Genomic DNA, 26,705 nt, shown 5'->3' with positions numbered 1-26,705 from the left:
CAGCAGCCGGCACCTCTTGACGCGAGGCGGGTGAGGTGGGCAGAGGGCATGGCCCTCCTGGCTCAAGACACTGGGCTCCCTTCCACCCTCCCTGGCGCCCTGCTCCCACGGCAACGGCCACCCTGAGACTTCGGCTCCTGAGGCTTGAGCTCCTCATTTCAAATCTCCCAGCTTCCCGTGTCCTCCACCTCGGCCAAACCCGTGAACCCTCCTTGCAAAGCCGGGGCTGTTTATGAGGCCCTGGAGACAGCAGAGGCCGGGAGGTGCCCAGGCTGTGCCCAGGGGCCCGGGTCCCTGCACTGCACCCCCCATCCTTGCCCAGAAGCTTGCAGGCCAGGAGGCCCAGAGAACCACACAACTTAGAGCCACCCCCTCCCTCGCCCTGCTCGGAGGTATAAACAGCCCCCCAGGCACAAATCCACCCAGAAGCATGGTCCGCAGGGCTGGGCAGCCAAGCATCTGCGGCCAACTTGCTTTGTCCCCAACACCTGGCCCAGCGGCGTTTGCCGTCTGAGGACACGTGCAACGGCCCTGGGGGCACCATGGGTGCCCAGACCAAGGATGACAGTCGTGGCCAGTGGGAGGGGACCGCTCAGTGGCCAGGGAGGGCCAGGAGCGGGGGCTCTTGTGGGCAGGAGAGGGGACAGATGCCCACGGCTGCCCGGGAAAAGGACGGACGCCCACGGCCCCCCAGGAGAGGCAGCCACCCAGCTATGGATGCCCCACCGCGTCCCCTGAGGCATCCGTGAGCCAGGATTCCCTGGCCCGATTGAGCCAGGACCCTCAGGCTGCTGCAGCTCCAAGTCCAGCCCAGCAGGCTCTCCTCCACCCTCTCCAGCCCTGCGGGCCCACTGCCCTCCCAGACCCAGACACGGAGGCCTCTGTCTCCACTGGACGTGGGGCTGGCGTCCTGGCCCCTGTGGCTGGCTTGGAGGGGCCCTTTCCACCGTCTCCCCAGTCACGCCAACCCTGGGGCACATTCTGGGCCTGTCAGGGGCCACGGCCAGCATGAGGAAATGGGGGTGACTCAGGGTGGTGTGGTCTTGAGAGACAAGGCCTTGTGGTGACACGTGGTAAGGAGCTGGGTAGCAGCGGAGAGACCTGGGCTCATGGGACTTGGAGGGCTGGGGCATCAGTTCCAAGCCAGCTGCCAGCCCAAAGTCCTCACTGCATCGCCAGATGACACAACTGTTCCTGCTGCTGCTGCTAAGTGGCTTCAATCGTGTCCGACTCTGTGCGACCCCATAGATGGCAGCCCACCAGGCTCCCCCGTCCCTGAGATTCTCCAGGCAAGAACACTGGAGTGGGCTGCCATTTCCTTCTCCAATGCGTGAAAGTGAAAAGTGAAAGTGAAGTCACTCAGTCGTGTCTGACTCTTCGTGACCCCATGGACTGCAGCCCAGCAGGCTCCTCTGTCCATGGGATTTTCCAGGCAAGAGTACTCGAGTGGGTTGCCATTGCCTTCTCCGAGACGGCACAACTAAGTTCATGCAAAACAGTTATTTTCAACTCTGAGGAGAAAATGAGAAACACAACCTAAAATATAACTCTATCGCAGTGTTCCTTAGACTAAGTCTAACTTAGACTAGTCTGCAGGGATGATAAGATTAAGTAGCTGCTCTTAAAAGACAAATCTTAAGGACTTGTCAAAGTAAATGCAATAGCAAAGTTAGTAAAAAGTCGATGTGAGAGATTCCTGCCTCTGTGTAACAGGTATAACGTCTGCAGTTTACATCCATGGGCCGTTGAAGACGCTGCCCACCACGGCTGTGCAGGCTGGGGGCAAGGAAAGAACAAGGATCCCAGTCACACCCGATTCCCTAGAGCTGTGTGGCTTTGGGCAAGTTACCTACCCTCTCTATTATGGTTGTTCAGTCACTAAGTCGTGCACAGCTCTTTGAAACCCCACGGGCTGCAGCACGCCGGGCTTCCCTGTCCTTTGCTGTCTCCCGGAGTCTGCTCAAACTCATGTCCATACAGTCCGACCCTCTCTGGGTCCTGGCTTGACCATCTGCAGAAAGGGGACGTAGGTCCTGCCTCCTCAGGGGGGTTCCAGGAGGAGCAGATGAGATCCTGGAATGGGAAGTCAGCCCGTGGGGGCTGTTCACAAAACTAGAGGAGCTTCCACAGTGGAGGCTTCAGAAAGAAGCAGCCAGGGACGCGGGACCAGGCTCTCGGGGCTCTAGACCGGCTCAGCTTCACGCACGAGGTGGGCCACAGCGGCCCACACTGTGCCGTGAGGGTCTGCGTGCCACAGGCCCTCACAGCACAACCTTCAGGGATACCTCTGCATTCACCAGTCCCACTAGCTTCTAAAACAGAAGGCCCGGGGCCGAGGAGACTTCAGAGGCCCGCAAGGGAACCAGGTTCCCAAAATACAAAATAAAATCGCAAAAACTGAAATTAACCAAAGTGACTGCATCTATAAACCCTAACAACGTGCCAACTGAATCGATAATTAAATTTACTTTTCATACAAAGCATTATATTTGAAAATAAGTGGTAGGTAAATGTTTTCTCACCTCACAATAATTTCTGCTGAGGTTTAGGGTTACCAAGAAATAGCCAATATTAAATGATTAAGAAATGCATTGCCAATGTCCAAAGACTTTGAAAGGTGTTTTTAAAATTTTTACAACAAAAATATCAGTGCTCCTTGTGGGGTGCAGAGTGTGGGTGCAGAGTCCTAGGGCTCTGGCCGGTGAGAGTGCCCAGTGGGCCTGGGGTCTGGGCTCAGCATCGCCAGCCAGGCCAGCCTCCTGTCCATCCCCCTCATGTCCAGACGCCAGGATACCGAGTGCAGCCCAGCCATCCTCACCGTGCAGCGCCGGCCTGCTGCCCAGGGAGCCGCCGCAGCCACCTGTTTGGGGGATGACCGACACGACCCAGGACGATATGCCAATAACTTGACTCCCTGTTTTGTCATCTTTAGAAAATACCTATTGTTACCTGACAAAATCGTAGGAGGGCTTCCCAGGTAGGGTTAGTGGTAAAGAGCCCACCTGCCAGTGCAGGAGACTAGGAGACCCGGGTTCAGTCCCTGGGTGGGGAAGAGCCCCTGGAGGAGGGCACGGCACCCACTCCAGCACGCTTTCCTGGGGCATCCCATGGACAGAGGAGGCTGGCAGACAATAGTCCAAGGGGTCGCAAAGAGTCGGACACCACCGAAGTGACTTAGCACAGCACAAAGCAGTAGAAAAGGAGAACTTCTTTCTGTGTCTCTTCCTCCCAAAGGTTGATCTTCATTCTTCTTACTGGTTATTTTCCACCTATAGACTCGAGTTGCAGTCTCTTGTTTTAGGACAGTTCGACAACTCTCTTGAAGTGCCCCTCGAGCAAGACAAGTGTGTTGGGGACCCTGCCCTTCCCTTCCCACCCTTTCCGAGGCTACACCTGATACTCCGTTGCCCAGAGACCACCACCCGCACTTAACTCCCCAGAGGCCACCACCCGCACTTAACTCCCCAGAGCCCACCACCCACACTTAACTCCCCAGAGGCCACCACCCGAACTTAACTCCCCAGAGACCACCACCCGCACTTAACTCCCCAGAGGCCACCACCCGCACTTAACTCCCCAGAGGCCACCACCCGCACTTAACTTGCTTCAGGAGGACAGTACAAGTCACGCTCAGGGTTGGGGCCGGTGAGTGTGGTCTGTAGCCTCTCACTCTCCTCCTCGGTGAGACAGGGGCGGCACAGAAGGTCCCGAGGCCTCACACGGCAAGGTGGGGAGGATGAGGAACGCAAGACACATGAACAAGACTTTCTGCAAATACACGTTCACTTCACCTGCAGCCTGGATCCGCTGGTGCTGGTGGGGCTGCTTGGTTAACTCTCTGAACCTCAGCTCCTTCACCAGTAAAACGGGGAGAAGACCAGTGCCCACCTCACTAAGAGGCTGTGAGCTCAGTTCAGAGCGCTTTGCCCTGAGGGCACGCCTGGCCCAGTGTAAGGGGTCATGACTGCAGTTCCTATTCTGGGAGAGAAATCCACAGCTCAGACCCCAACAGGGCAGGTGGAGGGAGGCGTGGCCCTCTGGAGGGAGCACTGGGTCATGTGAACACCGCCCGTGGGGGACACACGTGTGTCAGTGTCACCCGTGTGACTGTGGGGGACACACGTCAGTCCAGTGTCATCTGTGTGACTGCGGGACACACGTGTGTCACCCCAGTGTCACCCGTTTGTGTGGGACACACGTGTGTCAGTGTCATCTGTGTGACTGTGGGGGACACGTGTGTCAGTCTGGTGTCATTCCATGTGAATGTGGGGGACACATGTGTGTCAGTGTCACCCGTGTGACTGTGGGGGACACGTGTGTAAGTCTGGTGTCATTCCATGTGACTGTGGGGGACACACGTGTCAGTGTCACCTGTGTGACTGTGGGGAACACACGTGCGTCAGTGTCATTCCATGTGACTGTGGGGAACACACGTGTGTCAGTCCAGTGTCATTCCACGTGACTGTGGGGGACACACGTGCGTCAGTCCAGTGTCATTCTATGTGACTGTGGGGGACACACGTGTCAGTGTCACCTGTGTGACTGTGGGGAACACACGTGCGTCAGTGTCATTCCATGTGACTGTGGGGGACACACGTGTGTCAGTCCAGTGTCATTCCATGTGACTGTGGGGGACACACATGCTTCAGTCCAGTGTCATTCTATGTGACTGTGGGGGACACACGTGTGTCAGTGTCACCCGTGTGACTGTGGGGAACACACGTGCGTCAGTGTCATTCCATGTGACTGTGGGGGACACACGTGTGTCAGTCCAGCGTCATTCCACGTGACTGTGGGGGACACACGTGCGTCAGTGTCATTCCACGTGACTGTGGGGGACACACGTGTGTCAGTCCAGTGTCATTCTATGTGACTGTGGGGGACACACATGCTTCAGTCCAGTGTCATTCTATGTGACTGTGGGGGACACGTGTGTCAGTCTGGTGTCATTCCATGTGACTGTGGGGGACACACGTGCGTCAGTGTCACCCGTGTGACTGTGGGGGACACACGTGCGTCAGCGTCATTCCACGTGACTGTGGGGGACACACGTGCGTCAGTGTCATTCCACGTGACTGTGGGGGACACACGTGTGTCAGTGTCATTCCACGTGACTGTGGGGGACACACGTGTGTCAGTCCAGTGTCATTCTATGTGACTGTGGGGGACACACATGCTTCAGTCCAGTGTCATTCTATGTGACTGTGGGGGACACGTGTGTCAGTCTGGTGTCATTCCATGTGACTGTGGGGGACACACGTGCGTCAGTGTCACCCGTGTGACTGTGGGGGACACACGTGCGTCAGTGTCATTCCATGTGACTGTGGGGGACACACGTGTGTCAGTCCAGTGTCATTCCATGTGACTGTGGGGGACACATGTGTCACTGTCACCCGTGTGACTGTGGGGAACACACGTGCGTCAGTGTCATTCCATGTGACTGTGGGGGACACACGTGTGTCAGTCCAGCGTCATTCCATGTGACTGTGGGGGACACACATGTGTCAGTCCAGCATCATTGCATGTGACTGTGGGGGACACACGTGTGTCAGTCTGGTGTCATTCCATGTGACTGTATGGGACACACTTGTCAGCCCGGTGTCATCTGGGGTGACGGTGGGGCTGTAGGTCCGTGCCCTCGGGTCACGCGTGGATTCTGGCTCGGGAGACTGCACGTGCAGATGGGAGCGCAGGTGGAGAGGGAGACGGCTTCAGAGCAAAACGGTGGCAGACTCCAGACACACCCTGTGCCAGTCACTGACCTCTATTGACCAGACATTTTTCAAAATGAAACATTTTCAGGGAAAAAAGCCTTCCCACATCGAAAGGCCCCTGCCATGCCCCTCAGGGCTGAGGGATCGGGGCTGGCCTTGACCTGACAGCTGCCACCGTCCCCCAAGGGCATCTGTGCTGCGGGCGGGGTGCAGGGGAAGGCGGAGACCCCCAGAACCACCCCAGACGGGGCCAGCCGGGCAGCTGCTGGTGGGTCCCAGCTGGGGCTGCGCCCGGCGGCAGGTCAGCTGTCTGTTTTGTCCAAGGAAAGCAGACAGAACAGTTGGCATCTCAGCAGCACCTGGAGCCCAGCCTCCTGCCCAGCTAACTCAATTATCTGCACCAGTGAGCTGGGCAGAGGCACCGGCGTGACAGTCACCTCCCAGGGTCTACTCTATGCTCTGCCTGGGTGTGCAAAACTAGGGGCCCGCAGAGCGTGTGAGGGGTTCAGACAGCGAGGGGCAAAGGGCGCCAGCCACCCCAGCCTCCTGCCCTCCAGCTGCGTCCAGCTCCTGAGGGCAGCGCCTGTGGCAGGACAGCAGTCTTGCCTGGCTGTTAAGCTGTGACGCCCACGGAGGGCACGTGCAGGGAGTGGGAGCAGAGAGCTGCCTGCCCTGGACGCGGGCGGTCCCGGCTGGCCTGCGGGTGACCGTCCCAGGGAGGGGGCCGGCTCCACAGCTCCTGTCACCCAATTGCTCCCCCAGGGGATTTCCCAGCCTGGCCAGACCACCAGGATCACTGTGATGGACAGGCTGGGCTGAGACCAGGAGCGTGGGGAGCAGCGTCTTAGGAGACAGGCCTTTTCATCACACCCTTCTGGGGAGAAGTAGGGCCTCGGCTGGGTCCGCCTACAGTCCTGTGGACACGAGCTCGGGGGCAGAGTGTGACCCTAATTGCAGACATTTGTGGAGTATCCACCATGAGCTGAGGACTTCACTGCGAAGTCAAGACCTGAACCTTGACTCCCAATCTGCCTTGCTTCACGGTCAAGTTCCTGCTGTGACGTCACCCATCTTCCCAGAAGGTACTGGAGATCACCCCAATGAGCACGATCCGAGGGAGATGGGATGGGGGAAGAGCCCAGGGCCACATCCACACCCTAAACGGCTGCCACGCTTCTCCGCTCGGCTTACTGCTAGCCCCACTTCATTCAGGGGTGCGTTGGGAAAAGCCCCTTTACCTGGGATCTCCACCAGCGGGTGGCAGTCATGCCCACCACAGATTAATCCAAGAGGAACCCTAATAGGGCGTCCAAATCAGAACCAGGTGGTTTCAGCATGCCGTCGCGGGGGTTCCCCGGCCACAGAGGGGTCCCGGCCTGAGGACCCTGGGGGAGGGCTTAGAGGTGCCCGTAGTGTCCGGAAGGCAAATATGGGGCTCCAAGACATGGTTCTTTCCAGCTCTGAGTTTAATTCTTACAGAAGTTGGTGTTTATTCTGGTTACAAATGGACTTTAAAATTCGGGGAGGGATGAAAAGTGGGTCAGTTTACTGTCCAGATGGGGAGGAGTTGCATCACTGCAAGCAGTGACCAGCCTGGGGTTCCGGGGAGGAAATCATCTCAACCACTCACCCTCACCATCTCCAGAGTCACATGGCAGGCATGTCCAAGCTGAGGGAAGCCCAGGACCTGTCCTGTCCAAGGTCCCAGTGAGGCCACCACTGAGCCAAAGAAACGCAGCTCATGCTGGGCTGGTCTTGTGTCCTCCTGGCCCCCGGAAGACCCCGAGTTGGTTCATGTCAGTACTTGAGTGAGCTCGTGTCTACACCTGGGTCAGCTCGTTTCTATGCCTGGGTGAGTTCGTGTCTACACCTGGACCAGCTTGTGTCTACGCCTGGGCTGGTCGCGCTCTGATGTCAGGACAGTGGTTGGCACAGTGTTGATAAGTCAAGAAGATCTGAGTCAGAATCCTTCTAAGATGTTCCCTATGGAGGTGGGGTGGGGTCCTTTAATCCACCAATGCCTCCAAGTCCTGACTTTTCTAGTTTTAACAAAATTTTCAGGTTCACAGGAGAAAGCAGGTTGGTGGTGGCAGGTCAGGGCGGGGTGGAGCTTGGGAGGCGCCGTTTACCGAGAGGAGCCCTAGCTCTGGTGGTGGTGGTGACTACATGAATGTCCTCAGTACCACAGAACACTTCGCTTGGAGTCATTAAATGGTCAGTTTTATGTTATATATATTGAACCACAATAAACTTTTAATATTTAAAGTATAATAAGTATAAAGAAAAATATAATAAACATGCATCAACCCACCCAACTACAAAATGTTAGCACTTTGTCCAATTTTCTTCAGTTTTTTACATAAAAGAAATGAAAGTGTAAAAAATGTTTCAGAGGGATTTTTCTCAGTAACTCAAGGGAAAGTCAACACAAGAGAAACAATCAGTGTGACCCACCCGAGCACATGATGACCTCAACTGACACAGAAAAAAAATCATCTGACAAAATCCAACGCCCGTGCTTGATAAAAGACACCGAGGAAAGTTGGATTAGAAGGGATTTCTTCAACACGATAAACAGCATTTATGAAAAACCCACGGCAAATGTTCTACTCTGTGGTAAGGACTGGAAGCTTCCTTCTCAGATCAGGAACAGGTCGGGGCTGCCGGCTCAGCTCTGCGCGGCAGGTTCCAGCAGGGTGATTAGCGGAGAAGCAGAAACAAGAGCCATCTTCACGGAAAAGGAGTTTAGCTATCTCTCCTCACTGCTGACACAACCCCACCTTTGGGAAATCCCAAAGAATCCGCACACAGAAGCCACAAGAGCGAAGAGACACATGTTCAGGGGACAAGAGCAGAGCCCAAAAGTCAGCTGCGATTCTGTACACTGGCAGTGAATAATCTGAAGAAGACATTAAGAAAACAACGCCACTTAGGAAAGCTTTCAGAGTGTCCGAGGACTGGGCATCAGGACAGTCTGGCGGCCTCCTGAGGTGGAAACATCTCGTTATTCTCGGTCCTGGTTGGGGGAGTCTGTGTCAGCTCCTTTAATTTTTCATGCCTGTCAGTGCGTCTCATTACAACCAAGGAAAGCAAATGCGCTTGATGGGGACGGAAGGGCATGAAGTGTGGGCCACACCCACAGGAGGCCCGAGCAGCCTGGGTCTCTGGACCCAGGAGCAATCCAGCTCCCTTCATGTCTCAAGAGTCACAGGAAACTGGGAGCAAAATCCCAGGCCCCTTGGAGGAAATGGGGCCTGAATCAGCCTTCCCCGGAGGCGGGAGGAGCAAACCAGGCCCCGGAAATTGTTCTTAGGGGGGTGTTTTCCACTTGAGAAGTTGGTGGGGATTTTTTAAGTTGAAGAAGGAACTAGAAGTGTTTTTAAAGATGGTTTTGCGACTTGGGGCCAGAAAAATGAAGTGTTATTTCCCAGTTCTCTCTCTGTGGCCCCAAGACTCTCAGAGCTGGAGGCTGCTCCACCACTGAGATGCTCCCTCTTCCCTTGTTTCTGTTCCTCTCTCTTGCCAACACCTATGTAACACCTGCTAAGATCTATGGATGGAGATACCAGGAAGAGAAACACTCTGATGCACACAGGTGACTGGCTGAGAGAGAAGGAGCCCTGGACCAGCAGACCGGAGCCCTGCCTGCCCAGCCAGCGTCTGCAGCCCAGCAGGGTGGCCACCCTGCTCCCTCCCGGGGCCCCTGAGTGCCCTCTGTGGACGGGAGGGCGGGCAGGGCAGGCAGGGCGGGGACTGGCATGGGAATAGACCCCTTTGACTCGTTTTCCTAAAGGCCAAACCCATTAAGAAGTCAAAAGAACTTTAAAAGAAAAGGGAAGTGACACTGATGGAAAATGAAAAGAGGAAGAGAGATGGGTTTTAAAAGATGGACAAGAGATGTTTCTACTCCAGGCCATTCTGGGGCCAGAGCTGCTGGGCTGACACCAGAGGCTGCCATGGACTCAGAAAGGGGCCAGGTTTGGGAAGCGAAGGAAAACACTTACAAGGTGCCTGCTAGACGCTGGGCCTTATAGGTGGTCAGACAGGAGCTGGCAGGAGGGCATCACAGGGAGATAAACACACAGAGCAGAATGTGACACCCACCCACGGGGAGCTCAGCGGGAGGGGTTGTTCCCTCTAAACCTGAGCAGCTTGGGAAACTAGAGGCTGGAGGGCAGATCAGAAAAGCCTTGTGTGTCCTTCCCTTGGTACATAAGTGAGGAACCACCCACCCCCTGATTATCCAGGGAGTGGGCAACACAGGCTGACACACAACTACAAGCAGATAAAAAACTTTTCCCCAAAACCGCTGCTGAAAGCACAGACCTTTGTGACGCTTTGTCTGGGGAGGAAGCCCAGTCACTGTGATTCCCCGTCTCATTTCCAAGTTTAATCCCAAAGACTCACAAACCCAAATTCAAGGCAGGAAGAAAAACAAAGCATGCATAATAAGCAGGCTGGAGTCCACTTGCCCGACCTGAAGGGAGCCCAGGTCCAGGGACCCGCAGCCCCGCCCACTCGGGGAGGGTTCTTTGTGCGAAGTCAGCGGCCCCATTAGAAGTGAGTTGCAGGGGACACCGCGTTGGGGACCCAGACGTTCACAAGAGGCAAACCCCGGCAAACCCCCTGCTTCTGCGGCTCAAACAAGGCCGCAGACTCCTCAGCATTGAATTTGAACGAGCCAATGGTGTCCCAACCGCTGAAACAGGAAGCCAGATAAACGGCACTGCTGCGGGGATGCGCGGCCCAGACGCGGGGCCGACTGCGCCCCGGGCTCTCTTAACAGAGTCCCGTGACTCGCCAGCTAAGGTTCCTCTGTTGTGCCGGGGCGAGGAGCCCGTCTGCCCGGTGGGGGTCACCCCTGCACCCCACCCCTCCGCCCCTCCGCCCCGCCGCTCAGCCTCCCCTCTCGACCCGGAGCAGACCCGGCCGTTCCTTATCCTCCGACCAGTCTCCGTGGCTCTGAGCACAGAAGGGACCACAGGGCCCAACACCCTTAGGTGGGCTCCGAGCAAGGCCGGGCCCGAGGGCGCTTCTCCGCGCATCCTGGAGCCAGGGAACGCTTTCTGAAACAGCCACCAAGGTCACCTGCCCGGCTGTTCACCGCGCTCGGCTAGGATGGAAGTGGATGTGGGCAGGGTGCGTGTGTGTGTGTGCGCGCGCGTGTGTAATAACGTAGCGCCCGGTATCTCTGATCATAGGATCTCAACACCCTTTAAATTACACCGCAAGGGAACGAAAACGCGGCCCAGACGGGGTGGGCCAGGACTGCCCCCGACAAGCCGACTCCTGCACAGACGCGCAGCCCCGTGGGGATCTCGGGTGCTTGTTCCAGCTCCTCTCCCGCTCCCCGCGCGCACCCTCCCGAGGGCGCAAGACCACATCCCGGGACTCGTGCCCAGCCCCGCAGGACCCCCCCCTGCCCCGCCCCGGAACCCGCCCCGGCGACCCCCCGGTCCCCGCGCGGACCACTCACCCGCGCGCCTGCGCCCCGGGGCCTGGGCTGCGCGCCGCCGCCGCGCACAGCTGCGCATCCGGACCGCGCCGCAAGAAAGTTCTCGGGCTCCCGCGCCGGGTAGGGCCTCGTGGAGTCTCGGCGTCCACGCTCCGGCCGCGGGTAGCACTAGGGCAGCCGCCGGCGCCGGGCCCACGACGCGGAGAGAAGCGGCATCCCGAACAAAGTGCGTCCCCGGCCGGGCGCGGGGCGGAGCCTGCTGACCCGCTGCCCCGGGCACACGCCGGCCGCCTCCCCGGGCCAGGGGCGGAGGCTGCGCCGCCAAGCGCCCGCTCCCCCCCGCGCTGTGCCAGTCGAACCCACAGAGGGGCGGAGGCGCCGGGCCCTTCCAGACTTTGTCATTGGAAAGCTATTCCCGTAACCCTTTCCTGCCTTCGCCTTCCGTCCCGCCTCCGCGGCCGCAGAAAGGCGGAGCTGGGTGGGGGGCAGGAAGCCTCCGCACAATCGGGCCTTTCCTAGGCCCGGGGACCGCCGCCCCCGCCCCGCGCTCCCTCGGGCTGCGGCCGCCCCGCCGTCCCGAGGCGCCGGGACAGATGGGTCGCCCCCCGCCCTTCCGCCCGGGCCCCCTTCCTTCCTCTCTGCTCCGCGGTCTGGCGTGGGACGCGGGGGCAGAGAGGCGGGGAGACTCCAGCAGGGCCTGGCAAGTAGCTGTGCTCAGTGAAACGCCCGCCCGGGGACTCCATCCCAACTCCTGACCCTAGCCTGTCCCGCCTCCTTCTAGGTCCTGGGACGGGGAGGAGGGCAGGAGGGGGAAAGGAAACGAGCAGCGGACCCGCAGACCGGCTGGAGTGGGGGCCAGGCCACGTGGATTCCCTGGACCGTGCCTCCAGGGAGGCCCGCGGATGTCAGGTGGCCCCAGCTCTGGAGCCTCCGTCCCCTGAGAAAGGCAGCTGTGGGACCAAGGAGCCAGCAGCCTGAGCCCAGAGGCGGCCAGCTCCACAGACCCTGGGAGGTCCCAGAACGTCCGCCTGCAACATGCTTTGTGTGCAGAGGGTCAGCAGAGTCCTGCCCAACCCCTCCAGTCACGCGGGTCACAGTGGCTGTGCACACAGAGGATGATAAGGGCGCGCTAGGCAGTGGACTGGCTGTGACATCGAGGAAGTTCTCAACTGATCAGAGAAAATGATTTTGATGTCTTTTTTGCCCATGAAAGCAATGAGTTGTCTGTTTCGGTGGGGAGAGGGACAGAGAGACTGTCCCAGAGGGACACACAGGCGAGTCCTTGCCCTGTGGATGTAACGACTCAAAGGCAGAGTGCCCAGGCTCAAGTCCGTCTGCTCCTCACCAGCCATGGGAGGAACCTGAACGGATTCTTTGTGATCGTTTTGGTTTCTTCATCTGTAAAATGAGGTAATAACAGTTGCCATCTTGTCCAGTTGTTGGGAGGATTAAGCATGATAATCTAGGTGGCACATGCAGAATAGTGCCTGGCACTACTTGGTAAACCTTAGTTGTTATTTTGATCTCTTAGTCCTGCAAGCCTGCATCCAGTTTGGCATTCAGTGATGGGCTAACTGGAATCTCTCTTGCTTTTCACAGGTCCCCCGGCCTGCAAAGGGGAGCCTTTTAGAAGAAGCAGTGTCCTGTCTCACAGGATGGGCTGGCGGAGCTCCTTGCCTGAGGCCTGGACCGAGGATCACACAGCAGCCCCTGAGCCGCCCTCTAGTTCACCCTGAGGATGCCCTCAGGCCCCGCCCACACTGATCTGTTGGGAAGATGCTGTTCCCAGGTGCTGAATGGGGGAGAAGGCAAAAGCCGTGGTTTCCTGAGGGTGAAGTCTCTTCCCTCGTGGGGTCAGTACTTCCCTCCCATTTGTGAGTGGCCGATCATGCCAGTCCCCCAGCTCTGCTCCGAATGTCCTGGTGTGGACCTCCGACGGTGAAGCGCGTGGACAAGCTGGCACAGGGAGGAGTGGACCAGGCCTGGGTTGCGGTGGGGAGGAGGCCCTGAGCCCAGATGGTGGGACAGGGCCGCGTGTGAGGAGCCACAGGGACCACAAACAGCCTCGTCTGGGTGGGAAGCGGGATCCCGCCCCGCCCAGGAAAGGCCTCTGCCAAGCGCCTGCTTTGTGAGCACTTTTCCTCCAAACCCCATGATGACTCAGTTGCTCTGAATCAAGCAAATGGATTTTCCTTAAATATGAAAATCAATAAGAAGCAAAAGCAAGGGCCTGGCTGCCGGGACAGGAGGCTGAGGGGAGTGGAGCGGTGCCTGGTGGAGTGGCTGGCCGAGAGGGAGACAGTGGGATTCAGCCTCGGCACCGCCCCTCCCCCCCACCCCAGGAGTCCTCCAGACCCGACTGACCTCCCGGAGACTCCTTAAGCCCCACAGCTGCCCTGGCCTCTTCCTCCATCCAGCTTAGAGCTGATCTGAATCAGGGCAGGAGATTGTTAACAAGAGGATTAACATCAATGTGACAAATGGGTTTTAAAAAGTCAGCCCAACAGCCTGTTGTCACCCTCTGGCCTCAGAGTGGCTTGAGAGGCACTTGCGGGTCCGACCTGATTTCCTGCGGCCCCACCCGCCTTCCTGCCCACGGAGCCCTGAGGACTGATGCTCACTGGTGTTACGTCTGGGACCCCAGGGCTTTGCAGGGCCAGAGCACCCACATCCCACGTGGTCCGCGAGGCCTGCTGCACCTTTTAGGTGTGCAGGATGGTCTGCTGACAGGGGTGGAAGCACAGTGAGTGCCTTTGTTTCTTAAGCACTGGATCAACAATGTCAGAGTGAATCTCTGGCTTCCTTCTCAGAAGGACAATGGAAAAATACTGGGCATCAGAGGACTGAATCCACATTCAGCCAGGCCCTTGCCAGAACCTCTGTGTGCTCACCGGAGGGCAGGTGACACGGGGGGACCCCGCCCCCACCAGGGCCTGAGTGGCGGTTCAGTGACAGAGCGGAAGGGAGAAGGTGGGTTCCACATGCCGAGCACATACAGGAGACGTGTGGATCAGACAGAAAACACGTCTCACACCATCCCCACCACACCCCGACCTGCCTGTGTGCTCCGTGCTCAGACTGACCATCCGCTAACAAGCCCTGTCCTCTCCCACCTGACCCATGAGCTGGGGGCAGCGTCGAGCCCGTGGGTGGGGGCACGTGGGTGTGGGCGCTGTGCCCTCCGTGGCCACCCAGCCTCAGGCCCAGTGTCGATGGTCTGAGCCGCCGGGGGCCCGGGGGCGCCTGGGGGAGGTGCTGCTCTCTGTCTGTCCCAGGAAGCGAGCCGAGCTGACGTCCTGCGTCTGCCCAAAGACAGCTTCTCCGGGTACCAGGAGGGGAGGGCCTGCTGGGCACGGATGGGCTGGGCACGGAGCCAGCCCCTCTCGGGCGCCCGGCTCTGGCTGGAGCCGAGCTGAAACAGTCGTCTCAGCCCAGGCCTCTGAGCTCCGCTGGGGGCAGCTGCTGCCCTGAGCCCTTAACAGTGCTCTCATCTTTGTCTCTGTTTTACAGGTGGAGAAACTGAGACGGAGGGCTCGCCCGAGTCCTCTGGCCGGCTGGCGCTGGAGCTGAGACGTGCAGCCGGGCAGCCCCGGGCTGAGCCCGCGCTCCCGGCCGCGTGGGCGCAGAGCGAGGGGGCGGGCGGCCGTGTGGGCGGGCTCTGTGATCCCCTGCCGCAAACGCCTCCTTCTGTTGCTCTGCTCACGCGGCTCTGTGGGCTGTAGCTGACATACTGAAGGTTCACCCCATCAGCGTGCGGGTCCGTGGCTTGTGCTCTGTCTGCAGAGCTGGGCAGCCGTGACCACACTGGGCTCTAGAACGCGTCCGCCCTCCGGACACTTCCTCTCTCAGTTTTAATGAGTCTCGACTCCCTTATCTGTAAAATGGAAACAGCGGTGCCTGCCTCAGGCCTGTCTCAAGCATGAAGTGGGCATACCAGTGGCACATGGCAAATGTGTCAGTTATTACCCCTCTGGCTCCTTAGCATCACCTTTATACAGAGCTGGCATGGCCTAGAAGACTGTCAGACCGCATTCTCTCCTTCAGCAGAAATGGAAACTGAGGTGCCAGGAAATCCAGCTACACACCGCTCAGGTCACGGAGCAAGCTGATCGGCAGGGCTGGACTAGAACTCAGGTCTCTTGGGTATCAGTTCAGCGCATCTTACCTCCTGCAAGACCCTCATCTGAGGCTCGGGATGATGTTGCCAGCACCCCCGCTCTTTGTGGGGATCCCCTCGGCAATGCTTACCAGCAGGCACGGACCACAGGAGTTTGCTGGAGCTGGAGGCAGAAGACCCAGGACTCTGGCCTTGGAGCAGAGAGCGCAGTTGCGGAAAGCTGGACACGGACTCCAGGGACATGGCCCAAGGTGGCAGCTGCGGCCGGAATGTTCGTGGTCAGGACAGAGGACTCGTGGACTCGGAGCACCCACAGGCCGGCCAGCTTCATGGGCACAAGACCTGTGCGGTCACACAGACCCCACACCGAGGAGGATCTGTGCGCACTTCAGTGCTTTGCTGTTGCCATCTTCAAATTCCTACAAAGTTTTTAAACACAGGATTCCACATTTTTTTCACACAAGCCCCTGTAAACTGTGTAGTCAGCTTTGTTCACGTGACAGAGAGCAGAGCCCAAGCTAGACTCTCAAGACCTAAGTAAGATACAGCGTCTCTCCACACAGAACTTGCATAGGAGCTGGTAGCATACACAACACCACTGCAGGGTCTTATTGCTCTGCATTAAGAGAAGTAAAATTTCCAAAACAGTTTGCACACTGTGATCCAAGTTATGTCAAAAGATGCCCCACAAAGCCGGGTATTTCTCTGAGCACTGTATTAATACCTGTATGAAAACACGTCTTCAGAGAGCTCTGGAAAGTCTCCATACTGATGGCAGGGGCTCCTGCTGGAGGAGAGTGGCCCAGGGGCCTGTTAATCCTTCCCGTATGTTTGCTTTGCTGGGGTTGTTTTTACAAGGAGAACATATCCAGGTATTGGTTACGTGATGACAAGTAAGATGGTAAGATGCCCTTAATAAATCTGTAATTATTCTTAACATATTAAGACGTGTCTTGTGGGCATCCCCTGGTGGACCAATGGTTAGAACTCCACGGTCTCACTGCCAAAGGTCTGGTTTCAGTCCCTGGTCAGGGAACTGAGGTCCCACAGGCCACACGGTGAGGCCAGAACACAAGTGTCTTAAGAGGGAAGAGAGGGAACACCCAGGTGAACGGAAGGCAGAGGAGAGAAAGATTCAGACGCATTAGGGCTGCGGGAGGGGGCTGGACATGAGGTGGCGGAAGCTGGCTTGGGAGCTGTTGCCCACAGGGCAAGTGCTGGGCCTGACCCCTGAGGATTTGGAGGCCGCGGGGTCCCCTCTGGGGCCAGGGGCAGCGATAGGGTGTGTTGGGTGGGATGTGAGTTGCCCAGTGAACCTGGTGATGATGTTGTAGAGGTGACTTTGGCTACAGTGAGCAGAGGTGGAGGGTGGGGGCAGGAGGGAATTCGCTCTGCAGGAGGAAGGGATGGGCCCCAGGGTGTGGTGCACCAGGAGGCCAGAGGGGTCAGGCCCGTCCCTGGGGAGAGACTACAAGCTCTGCCGTCGTGTGTGTGTTGGTCACTCAATCGTGTCTGACTCTTGGCGGCCCCATGGACTTCAGTCCACCGGCTCCTCTGTCCTTGGAGTTCGCCAGGCAAGAATTTTGGAGTGGGTTGCCATGCTTTTCTTCAGGGGATCTTCCCGATTCAGGGGCTGAACCCAGGTCTCCTGCATTGCAGGCAGATTCTTCGCTGTCTGAGCCACCAGGGGAGCCCCATGGAGTCAAGGCTGCAGCCGGATCTCCGAGTCACCGCATCCTGATTGTGGGATGTGACCGTGACCGGCGTCTGTCCTCTGGGAGACAGGAGCTCTTGACAGTACACATGTGGCAGGGTTGTTGGGCAGATGAGATGATGTCAGTGAAACATTGGACCCGGCACCTGGCTTACACCAGGAGCCCCGAATATCCCCCTGCCCTTTAACTGCCTGCAGTTTGAGGCACGGATATGATGAGAGGTCATGTGCATGTATGGAGAGCCTTCTTTCTGGGACTTCCCTCCAGGAGCTGCATCCAGCCCGTGGAGGCTGGGCCAAGCTGCTCTCCTCTGCCAGGGAGGAGGCAGCGGCCGCTGCAGCCAGAGGGCTGGGCAGAGACAGGAGGACAGGGCTCTGGCCCTGAGGCTGCAGGGGGTTCCCTCCTTGGGATGCTGGGAGGAGGGTCTCTGTGTGTGCTGACCCCAGTCCCCCATGTTTGGGGCGACCCCCCCCCCCCCAGCCTGGGGTGGCGCGTGTGTCTGCTAGCTGCGGCTGCCCCTCCCTGGTTACAGACGTGCCCTGAGGCAGCTGGGACGCCTGCCGGCCTGCACCTGCCACCCAGGTCAGCTGCTCTCCTCCAGGGAGGGCAGGCCAGCGTCCTCCCGGCACGTGGAGGCTGCCTCGAGGGGGCTGGGCCCGTGTCTGGCACAAACTGAGTCCGCATCCAGCCCTGCAACTATCCCACGGGGGCTTCTGGTTCTCTGGGTGCCCCCACCTGGGTGTGGGGAGGCCAGGGGTCATCCCAGAGGCAGGGGTGGGCTGGAGCAGTGGTGGGGGATGGCAGAGGCCTCCGGAGCCGGGAGAAAGTGGGCCATGGGCTGGGGGTGGGGGGCGCGAGTCTGCAAACAAAGGATGAGCTGACTGCGGGGCTTGTCTGCAGAGACCTCTGAAGGTGGGGCCAGTCGGAGGGCCCCCCTTTCCAGCTGAGGGGGGCGGGGTGGGGCACAGCAGCCTCGTGAGACTCCTCGGCGAGCCGGGCATGCACCCAGCCGGGAACTCGAGGTCCCTGAGAAAACCTCAACAGGGCGTTATCTCTCTCCTCTTCTCTCTCTCTCTCTCTCTCTCTCTCTCTCTCTGTCTCTCTCTCTCTCTCTCTCTCTCTCACACACACACACACACACACACACACACACACACACACGGCATCGCATGTGTCAATCCACGTGAAAACGTCCCAGGAGAGAGCCGGGCAGTGAATCAGCGGGGCCACTGTCTGGATCACACACCCACCCCCACGCCCACCAGGGAGGGGAGCCTTGAGCTGGTGAGGTCCCTGCAGGAAGCTCCCCATAAACCCCGACCCGCCAGGACCCACAGCCCGGGAGGTGGTGACCCCAGCCATCCGCGGGACGCTGCTGACCCCTGCCGGCTGCTGGGGACCAAGTGTGGGCGGCCCGGCCAGGTGTCTAGGAGGGGTGGGAAGAGACAGCCTGGCTTAGGACCTGCTGGGCTCCTCGGATGAGGCCAAGGAGGAATCAGAATGAAACCCAGACGGAGCTTCTGGGAGGAGGGAGGCGGGCTGCTGGCGTGTCCTCCAGCCTCCGTGGCCTGGTCAGCTCCCAGCTGCCCAAGAAACCGTCAGCAACATGCCACCAGCCAAGTTCAGCTACTCAACCGGAAAGAAAAGGAAACACTGAACTTTGAGAACAAGTTTCTGTGGGTCTGCTGCGTCCCTTGAACCTGGGCTGACATGGAGTGATTAAGGCTGTGCTCTCTCCTCTTCCATGAGAGGGCTTCGTGTTACACTTTGGAAAACTGCTACCAAGAAAGCTGACATCTGGAGAATCTGCCTGTGGTTAGGTATTTAAAAATCATTTTGTGTGCCCTAGGGATGCAATTTCCAGAATCTTTACTGGAATGTTCCCAGGGATCAAAGCACCAGACTCCAATAGTTCCAACAGAATGAGGGTGGGAGCCACCAGGAGAAGTGAGGTCACACCTCCTTGACTCCCTTCTTTTACCCTGCCCCGACCCTCGCACAGACCAGGCCTCCGTCCTCGGCACAGCTAGCCTCCTCCGGGTGCACACTCCCCCACCCACTGCCGTCACCAGCAGGTCTGCTCTGCACGTGCCGCTGGCCTCCTGGGAGATGAGTCTCGGGTGCACTTCCCAGCTCTTATTCTGCTTGACTGCTATGGCATCTGACATCTTAACACCATTTGTCATTTATTTATTTACAATTTTATTATGAAATATTTTAGACGTGCCAAAGGTATGGAAAATAACATAGCAAGCATACCTGTTGCATTCATCAAAGTTCTGCACACAAACAGAACCGATAGGATATTCATTCATTCATCATTCATTTTACCTATCGCAAAGAGCCGGCTCAGGCAGTTATGACAGCTGACTCATCCCAAGGGGGCTGGCGGCTTGCAGACCCGGGGCAGCCAACAGTTTACTTCCAGTCTGAGTCTCAAGGCCTGAGAACCAGGCGAGCTGGTGGTACAGTTCTGGTCGGAAAGCCACCAGGCTTGATCACCCAGGAGAAGCCAAGGTACCAGTTTGAAGGCAGTGAGACAGGAGGGAGGCTCTCTTATGCAAGGGAGGGTCGGCCTCTTTGTTCTGGTCTAACCTTGACCGAAATGGAAGAGGCCCACCAACATTAGGAAGGGCAGTTTGGTTGACTCAGTCTACTAACCTAAATGTGGCTGCTGCTGCTAAGTCACTTCAGTCGTGTCCGACTCTGTGCGATCCCATCTCTGGGATTCTCCAGGCAAGAACACTGGGGTGGGTTGCCATTTCCTTCTCCAATGCATAAAAGTGAAAAGTGAAAGTGAAGTCGCTCAGTCGTGTCCGACTCTTCGCGACCCCATGGACTGCAGCCCACCAGGCTCTTCCGTCCATGGGATTTTCCAGACAAGAGTACTGGAGTGGGGTGCCGTTGCCTTCTCTGAATCATTAATCTCATCCAAAAACACCCAGAGGGCCTTTCCCAGAGGGGATGCAGTTCTGTCCCCAAGGAGGGAAGTGGTCCAGGGATTAAGTCTCCTTGCTTCCACTTCCTGGGGCACAGGTTGATCCCTGGTTAGGGAACTAAGCTGTTGCATGCTGGGACGTATGGCCAAAAAGTGATGAGAATTGTTGGAAACAAAAGCATCCAGAATAAGTCTGGCCAAGTACCTGGGCCCAATCACATCCACACGTAAATTCTAACCACCACCACCGTAAACAGCATCCAGTGTAAGAAGTAAGCAATTCAAGAACACAGTTTAAGCTCCCCCAGCACTGCTGGTTGCGCTTCTCTCTTCCCACAGAGGGCCGCCAGTCTGCACTTGGCCTTAACCCTTCCTGTGCCTCTTTACACTTTTATGCCAGTATGCACTATACACGCATAGACTATTTTAACTCTGTCTGGATGAGTCATGGATGTTTCCAGAACTCCCCTGGCTCTCCTGGACTGACCAGATCAGGTGTGACTAGGAAACCAGCAGAGATTTTTATTGTTATTTTACATCTGACTCTGTTCTTCCCTCCTTTTTTTTTCTTTTTTTCTTTCCTTTATTCACTTAACTCTGATAGGATACTAACCCAGGCGTCGGGCATGCAGAGTTTGATCAAAACACAGTTCTGTCCCCAAAGAGGGCTGCTCCTGCTCTGTGTGACACCTGCAGGGGGCTTCCGAGTGATCAGGGGTCTCGCCTCTCTCCACGCGTCTGCTGCTTGCTTCCTGCTCTGAGCCCACTGCTCACAGGGCCCCCGCAGGGCCGAGGCTCTGGCCCTTCTCAGCCACTGGCTGCGGCAACACCGCCCAGTTCTTCCCTCTGAGAGTCCATCTTGGCAGAATCTCACCTGGCAGGTCCCCCCAAAGGCCACTACTGCCTCGCCTTGGTGGACAGCTGGGCATGGTCACAGCCCCCCGGGGACCCCCAGGAGTGCAGCCTGCATCGGTCCTTTTCGGAGGCTCCTCTGCAGTGAAATGTTTTGGCCATTCTTAGTGAGGATGGCTCAGTGGATACTTTTTTCTTTCTTAAGAGCTGTCTTTTTAAACAGTTTTTATTTATCTACTTATGGATGCGCTGGGTCTTCGCACTCTTTGAGGTGCGTCAGGCGTCTCGTGGCGCTGGCTTCCCTTGTGGAGCCTGGCCTCCAGGAGCGCAGGCTTTGGGCTTCCGTGGTTACACTTCCAGGCTTTGAGCACAGGCTCAGTCGTTACGGCGCTCAGGCTTAGCTGCCCTGCAGCATGTGGAATCTTCCCAGACCAGGGGTCGAGCCCGTGTCTCCTGCATCTGTGGGCGGATTCTTAACCATTGAGCCGCAGGAAAATCCTCAGTGGATACCTCTAAACCCTCGTGTTTCCTCTTAGCAACACCCCATGTGTAAAAACTGATTTCTTCCCCAGGAAATGCGTCCCTGAAGGCAGTTACTGAAGGGACCCACCTGGAGTAATCTTTCTGCCTCTGGAAATGGTCTTTTCCCGAAAGACCTGCAACAGTATTTCTCAGCCCCCTGACGTGCTCTTCTAGAACCTCCCATGTGCACGGAAAGGGGGCGTAGTCTGTGTCCGCTTTCCCTGAAGCTGGCTGGGGCTCCATGACCCCAGCAGAGCTCAGGGAGATCCAGCTCTGCGCCTTCTGGGCTGGTTTCCAAAAGACCAGGCATTCCCTCCTGGCACGCCTGCCCTCACAGCCTAGCCCAGGGATCTTGCACGTGGGGTTCCTGCTAACAGTCCCAGCCGCCAGCTGCCAGCCCTGTGGGCAAGGAAGTCCTGTGACAACTGTGGCCAGCCATCATCACTAGACAACTCTGGTGGTCTCTGTGACAACTCTCTCGCATCACACACGTGGTCTGAGCAGGAACTATCCAGCTGAGCCCATAACCCCAGAAAAATGGAGTGAGGAACCTGGAGAAAAGATGAGTGACTGCTGTGGGTCTAAGCCAATGGGCTTGGGGTGACTCCTGCAGCCATGGGTAGGAGGGAGTCCAACATTTCGACGTGGCCCTCCAAGGACCCTGGCGCCCCGCGCTGTCTGCCCTGCACCCACCCCTCCTGGGAAGCCGGGCTTGGCGCACGGTGGGCACTGCAGGGAGGATGGGGGCCCTGGGCAGAACAAGCTTTCACTACTCCAAAGGCCTTTCTCTCCGACCAGGGGCCCAGAGCTTTGGGCTTCTCTGCTGAGAACCCAGGATGTCTCAAGTGAGAGTCAAAGGAGTTTAAGTATCAAACGATCCCGGTGAAAAAAGGATGAAGGGCGCTGAGACCCCATGCCCCTGGGGGTGTGATTCACAAGCTCACCAGCAGGGGTCAGCCGTGCTCAGAGTTCTTGTGCAAATAGAGTGCTGGAGTTCCTAAAACATAAAAAACCTAAACGGAAAAGAAGCAAAGCCAAGCACGTCTCCAAGCAAGGCGTATGTGAGTGATAAAGGAGACCGAGCCACTGCCTGCCTTTGCGGCTGTGCAGCTGAGTAAACGCTCTCTTTGGATCGTCTGATCCTTTCTTGCGCCTCTCAGCCTCACTGATCAACCCCAGTGGACCAGAGGCCGCGGGGCTCTTTCCTAAAACCGGGGTGTTCTCAGTCTACACACCGCTCATCCCTCTGTGGGCTGGCCAGGCGACCAGAAATGCTTGGAGGGTCTTCGACAGGAGAACCAGGAAAAAAGTATTAAAGCGAGAGGAAACTAGAGGGACTAGGAGCAGAGGAGGCAGGAGGGGGCCCTCCAGGCCTCCTGCTCCCCCCACCCCCCCCGCCCCGCTGCGGTCCGGCCCCCTCTCCCCTCTTCGTCCCCCATTCCCCGCCCACAGCAGCCGTGAGCCCTGCCCTTGGGTGAACGCAGGAGGGGAAGTGGCCTCACATGGCCTTCGGGTGGGGGCGGGAAAGGAGAAGACGTCACTTAAGTCATTCCTCCAGTTTCACAACACCCCGGAGCAGCAGCCTGAGGCCTCTGAGTCCCCTTCCAAGCTCCCTGGAATATTCACATGGTTCACTGTGTAAGGAGCTTGAAGAAGGAAACGCATTTCCCTGTCGAAGCCCCTGTGGGGTTCCTCTCCAGGTAGATGTCCCCCCATCTTGCTTTCAAGCATTTTCTCCTCCTGACATTTACACATGAACTTTCTTGCTCTTTCTTTTGCCATTTGGCCATCAGGCTCATTTCTTTGCAGATCCTGAGGGGCTCTGGGATTCGCCCTCAGGAAACCTGAAGACAGGGACTGACGGCCCAGGTCAGGAAAGGGGCCCATCCGTCAGCCCTCCGCCACAGCCTCAGTGCAGCAGAGCCGGGTCCAGGTGGATCTGGGGAGACCCTGGTGGATCCCGGGAGATCCAGGAGGATCCAGGTGGATCTGGGGAGACCCTGGTGGATCCCAGGAGATCCAGGAGGATCCAGGTGGATCTGGGGAGATCCAGGGCTGGGAAAAACCTCAGAGCTGCCCCTAAGCCCCACACAGAGCCTGTCACAGCCCAGGGTCCTCAGATGCCCACAGGACACACTTTCCAAGAAATGATTTCTCTTATCATAAATCATTCTCAACAATATCTGTTAATTAAAACAAACACAGGTATTTGTTAAGGAGAAAGCAAATTTTAAACAACTTTTTACCATAAAACCAAAGCCCTCAGGGCCCTGGGGTGGCCAATCCCACCCACGTTCTGGCACCCAGGATGGGCACATCCCTCTACGCTGGCAGGACCACCGGCTGGGAGCCTTTGATGGCTCAGAGCTGGTCCCAGTCTTCACCTCACACAAGAGGAAAACCAGGGCCTGGATTGCAGTCACATGGTCACTGAGCTGATTACTGCCCATGGTCACTTACATGCCAAAGAGGGGGTGAATATAGCCCCACAACCTTCAGGCCCTGGGGAGACCAGTGGGGAAGCCACTGGAAAGGGCCCAAAGGGCACTGGTGCAGTCAGTGTTGACATCAGTCATGCCGTTTTATCGGGTTGTAACTGACACAGCTCGGGGTTAGGATAATGTGTGCAGCACCGCGATCTGACTCACACATCCTGAAATGATGATCACAATGGCTTGGTGAGCCTCCATCACTTCATACAGATACAGCATTGAAGAAATGTAAAGAACATTTTCCTTGTGATGAGAACTCTTAGGGTTTACCTTAAAAACTTTCATATGTACCATGCAGCAGTGTTAATTACCATGCTGCACATTTCATCCCTACCACCTATTATCTTTGAAGCAGTCTTTTGGGCCTAGAAAAGAAAACAACAGTCTCAAAGGCCCTTGCCGAATCGTCTAACTTCGGAGAAAACAAAATAACTTTAGTTCCGCCCTGATGCTCCAGGCTGGTTGCATCTATCTGGGACTTATCACCTCCTGTCCAGAAACCTTCCACCCCCTACACCTGCCCATAAGACTTATCATCCCCTACCAGACTACAAATGCCATCTCAATTAAAGAATACCCAAAATCCCGCCTGATTAACGTTTCCCTTATCACTTCCACAAACCTCCCTATAAATATGGAGCCTCCCCGATCCCTCCCAGCGCTCAGCCTGGTCGTTAGGCCGACTGTCACCCCTCCTTGCCTGAGTAAAGGTAACCTACCTTGAGGTCCTCTTTCCTTTTCTGCCTCGGCCCGAACTATACCTTACAATCTTATCACTGGAAGTTTATACCTTCTGATTGCCTTTATCCAATTCTCCCTGCCTCTTGTAAGCATGAATCTGATCTCAGTTTTTTATTTAACATTCATTTATTTATTTAGGCTGTTTCAGGTCTTCATTTGGGGCAAACGAGATCTTTGGTTGCAACCTGTGGCATGTGGGGTCTAGTTCTCCAACCAGGGACTGAAACTGGGACCTCAGTAGTGAGGGCTAGGAGTCCTAACCACTGGACCACCAGGGAAGTCCCACTGTCATTATTTTACATCCTTGATGATGGAGCTGAGACTCACAATACGGGTTCGCCCCTGGCTCCTTCGGAGCGTCAGAGCGTCTGTGGGCCTTGCTGTCTCAGGGCCCGCTTGGCTGTGCAGTGGCTGTGCCTGGCCTGGGCGTGTGGTCATCACGTTCGTCTGCCTCTGTCCTCCTCGCCCCCTCGCCCCACATGTGCCTGTGCAGCTCCCGGCAGACGCTCAGCCCTGCAAGGATTCACTTTCTCACTGACCCTGTGGTCTCCCCCCAGAGAAGGGTTACCTGCGCTGGGTCACTGCGTGGCCTGGGGCTGTCCTGCTGCCTCAGCTCCCTGTGAAGCAGCACCATCTCCCCGCTATCAGCAGCTATCCCGGGGGCAGGACTCGGCACACAGCCCCCCATTTACGAGGTTCTCTAAGAGCCTGCAGGAGAATCCAGGTGTGCTGGCCTTTCCCCAGACCTGCCCTAAGGCCGCTTCCCAGCACAGGTTAACTGTCCTCACTGGGGAAGTCTTCCAGCAGCTTCCCCACCCAGGCAGGACAAACCCAGACCAAAGAAGGAAAGGCCCTTCTGTACAACCCTAGGCAAGACTCCAAAGCTGCGCTCCATGGGATGGGGCAGCCGAAGGGAGGCAGGATGATCCCGGGAGACGGGCGCGTCTGGGCAGTGGTCCCACGGGCTCTGATGCTGCTGCTTTGCAGGGCAACATGCCTGTTGCGTTGCGTGCTCGGTGTGGGGTGACCAGCAGTCCCCCTGGGTTTTCCTCCTACATCGAGGTTGGGTCAGATGAGAAGGGCCTGATCTGCAAGAAATCCTGGTGGGGTCGGTGCTCCCAATCTTGGGAGGGCCCTGTTTGTACGGAGGGCCTGGCCCAGGGAAAGATGTTCTTAGGGTAGAAAGTAAGAAAAACTTAGACAAATCTTTCATTTTCTGAACTGTAAGATTCCTGACTTTATTCCTGGAAGAGTTGATTCAGCTGCCTGGAGCTTTAAAGGATGGCTGTGAGTGTTGAGGCTCTGACCCTGGTCCAGCAGCATCTGCATCCCCACGTGACCTCGGGGAGGGGCCTGCCCCCAGTGCACTGCCCTGAGCAGAGGGGGTGTCCTTCTCCCAGAGACGCTGCAGGAAGAGGGCAGCAGGGAGGGGCACACGGCGCCCATCCCGTGGACACAGTGCAGTGGGCGCCCGAGTTTGCCACGTGCCTGCTCAGGCTGCAGTCAGCGCCAACCGTGCCAGCCAGCCTGGGGGATCAGAGGGCGTTCCCTTTTGACTTAGAAACGTGGTGAACGAGCTACAAAAACTACAAACAAAAAGAAAGTGCTTTGTCTTTGGAGGTGCCCCAGGTCCTGGACACACTAGTGTCTTAGATTTCCATGACCCTCTGAGTCCAGATCCACAAGCCTAAAGGGCAGTGAGCCTTGGGACCCAGAGGCTGGCAGGATCGTCGGGGAAGGGATGGCACCTTCCTTGAAAGCCTCGTCCCCTCTGCTCCCCATCAAGATCCTCCCTGCCAGGGGCCTGGGTACTCCTTGCTCCTCCCCCGTCCAGGCCACTGGGTTTCTGGGCTGTTCCTGCGCCCAGGGAAGAGCTGGGCGCCTCTGTGCCCTCTGAGATGCCCGCAGCGGGCACCCTGGGTGGCCCATCACCCGCAGCTACTCCAAGGCAGCTTTCCGAGGCCTGGAGAAAAGCCCAGCGTCACACCCACTTCTCAGAGCTGCTGTTTGGGGGGCGGAGGGGGCTCCTCGACTGGGGAAGGCCGAGGGGACAGAGCTGTTGGAGGCGGGGTGACCGTCATAGAAGGGCACTAGTGAAGGCGTGCTAAGCCTAAGGATCTCCCCTGCCCGTCATAAGCCCACTTCCCGGTGGATTATAC

The 26,705-nt window shown here is 57.3% G+C and overlaps 1 protein-coding gene across 1 annotated transcript in view; it reads right to left on the bottom strand.

The window, feature by feature from the left end:
* LOC139037558 (uncharacterized protein ENSP00000471857-like) overlaps nucleotides 1–11,941 on the bottom strand; it is a 59,749-nt gene extending 47,808 nt beyond the window's left edge. The window contains exon 1 of the mRNA XM_070474637.1: nucleotides 11,191–11,941. The gene's annotated coding sequence lies outside the window, so the exon portion shown is untranslated. The remainder of the gene's footprint in view (nucleotides 1–11,190) is intronic.
* Nucleotides 11,942–26,705: the final 14,764 nt, after the last annotated feature.

This window comes from Odocoileus virginianus, chromosome 11 (genome assembly GCF_023699985.2).
Source record: "Odocoileus virginianus isolate 20LAN1187 ecotype Illinois chromosome 11, Ovbor_1.2, whole genome shotgun sequence".
NCBI lineage: Eukaryota > Metazoa > Chordata > Mammalia > Artiodactyla > Cervidae > Odocoileus > Odocoileus virginianus.
The sequence above is the reverse complement of the archived record's forward strand: the minus strand, read 5'-3'. Positions and strand labels throughout refer to the sequence as shown.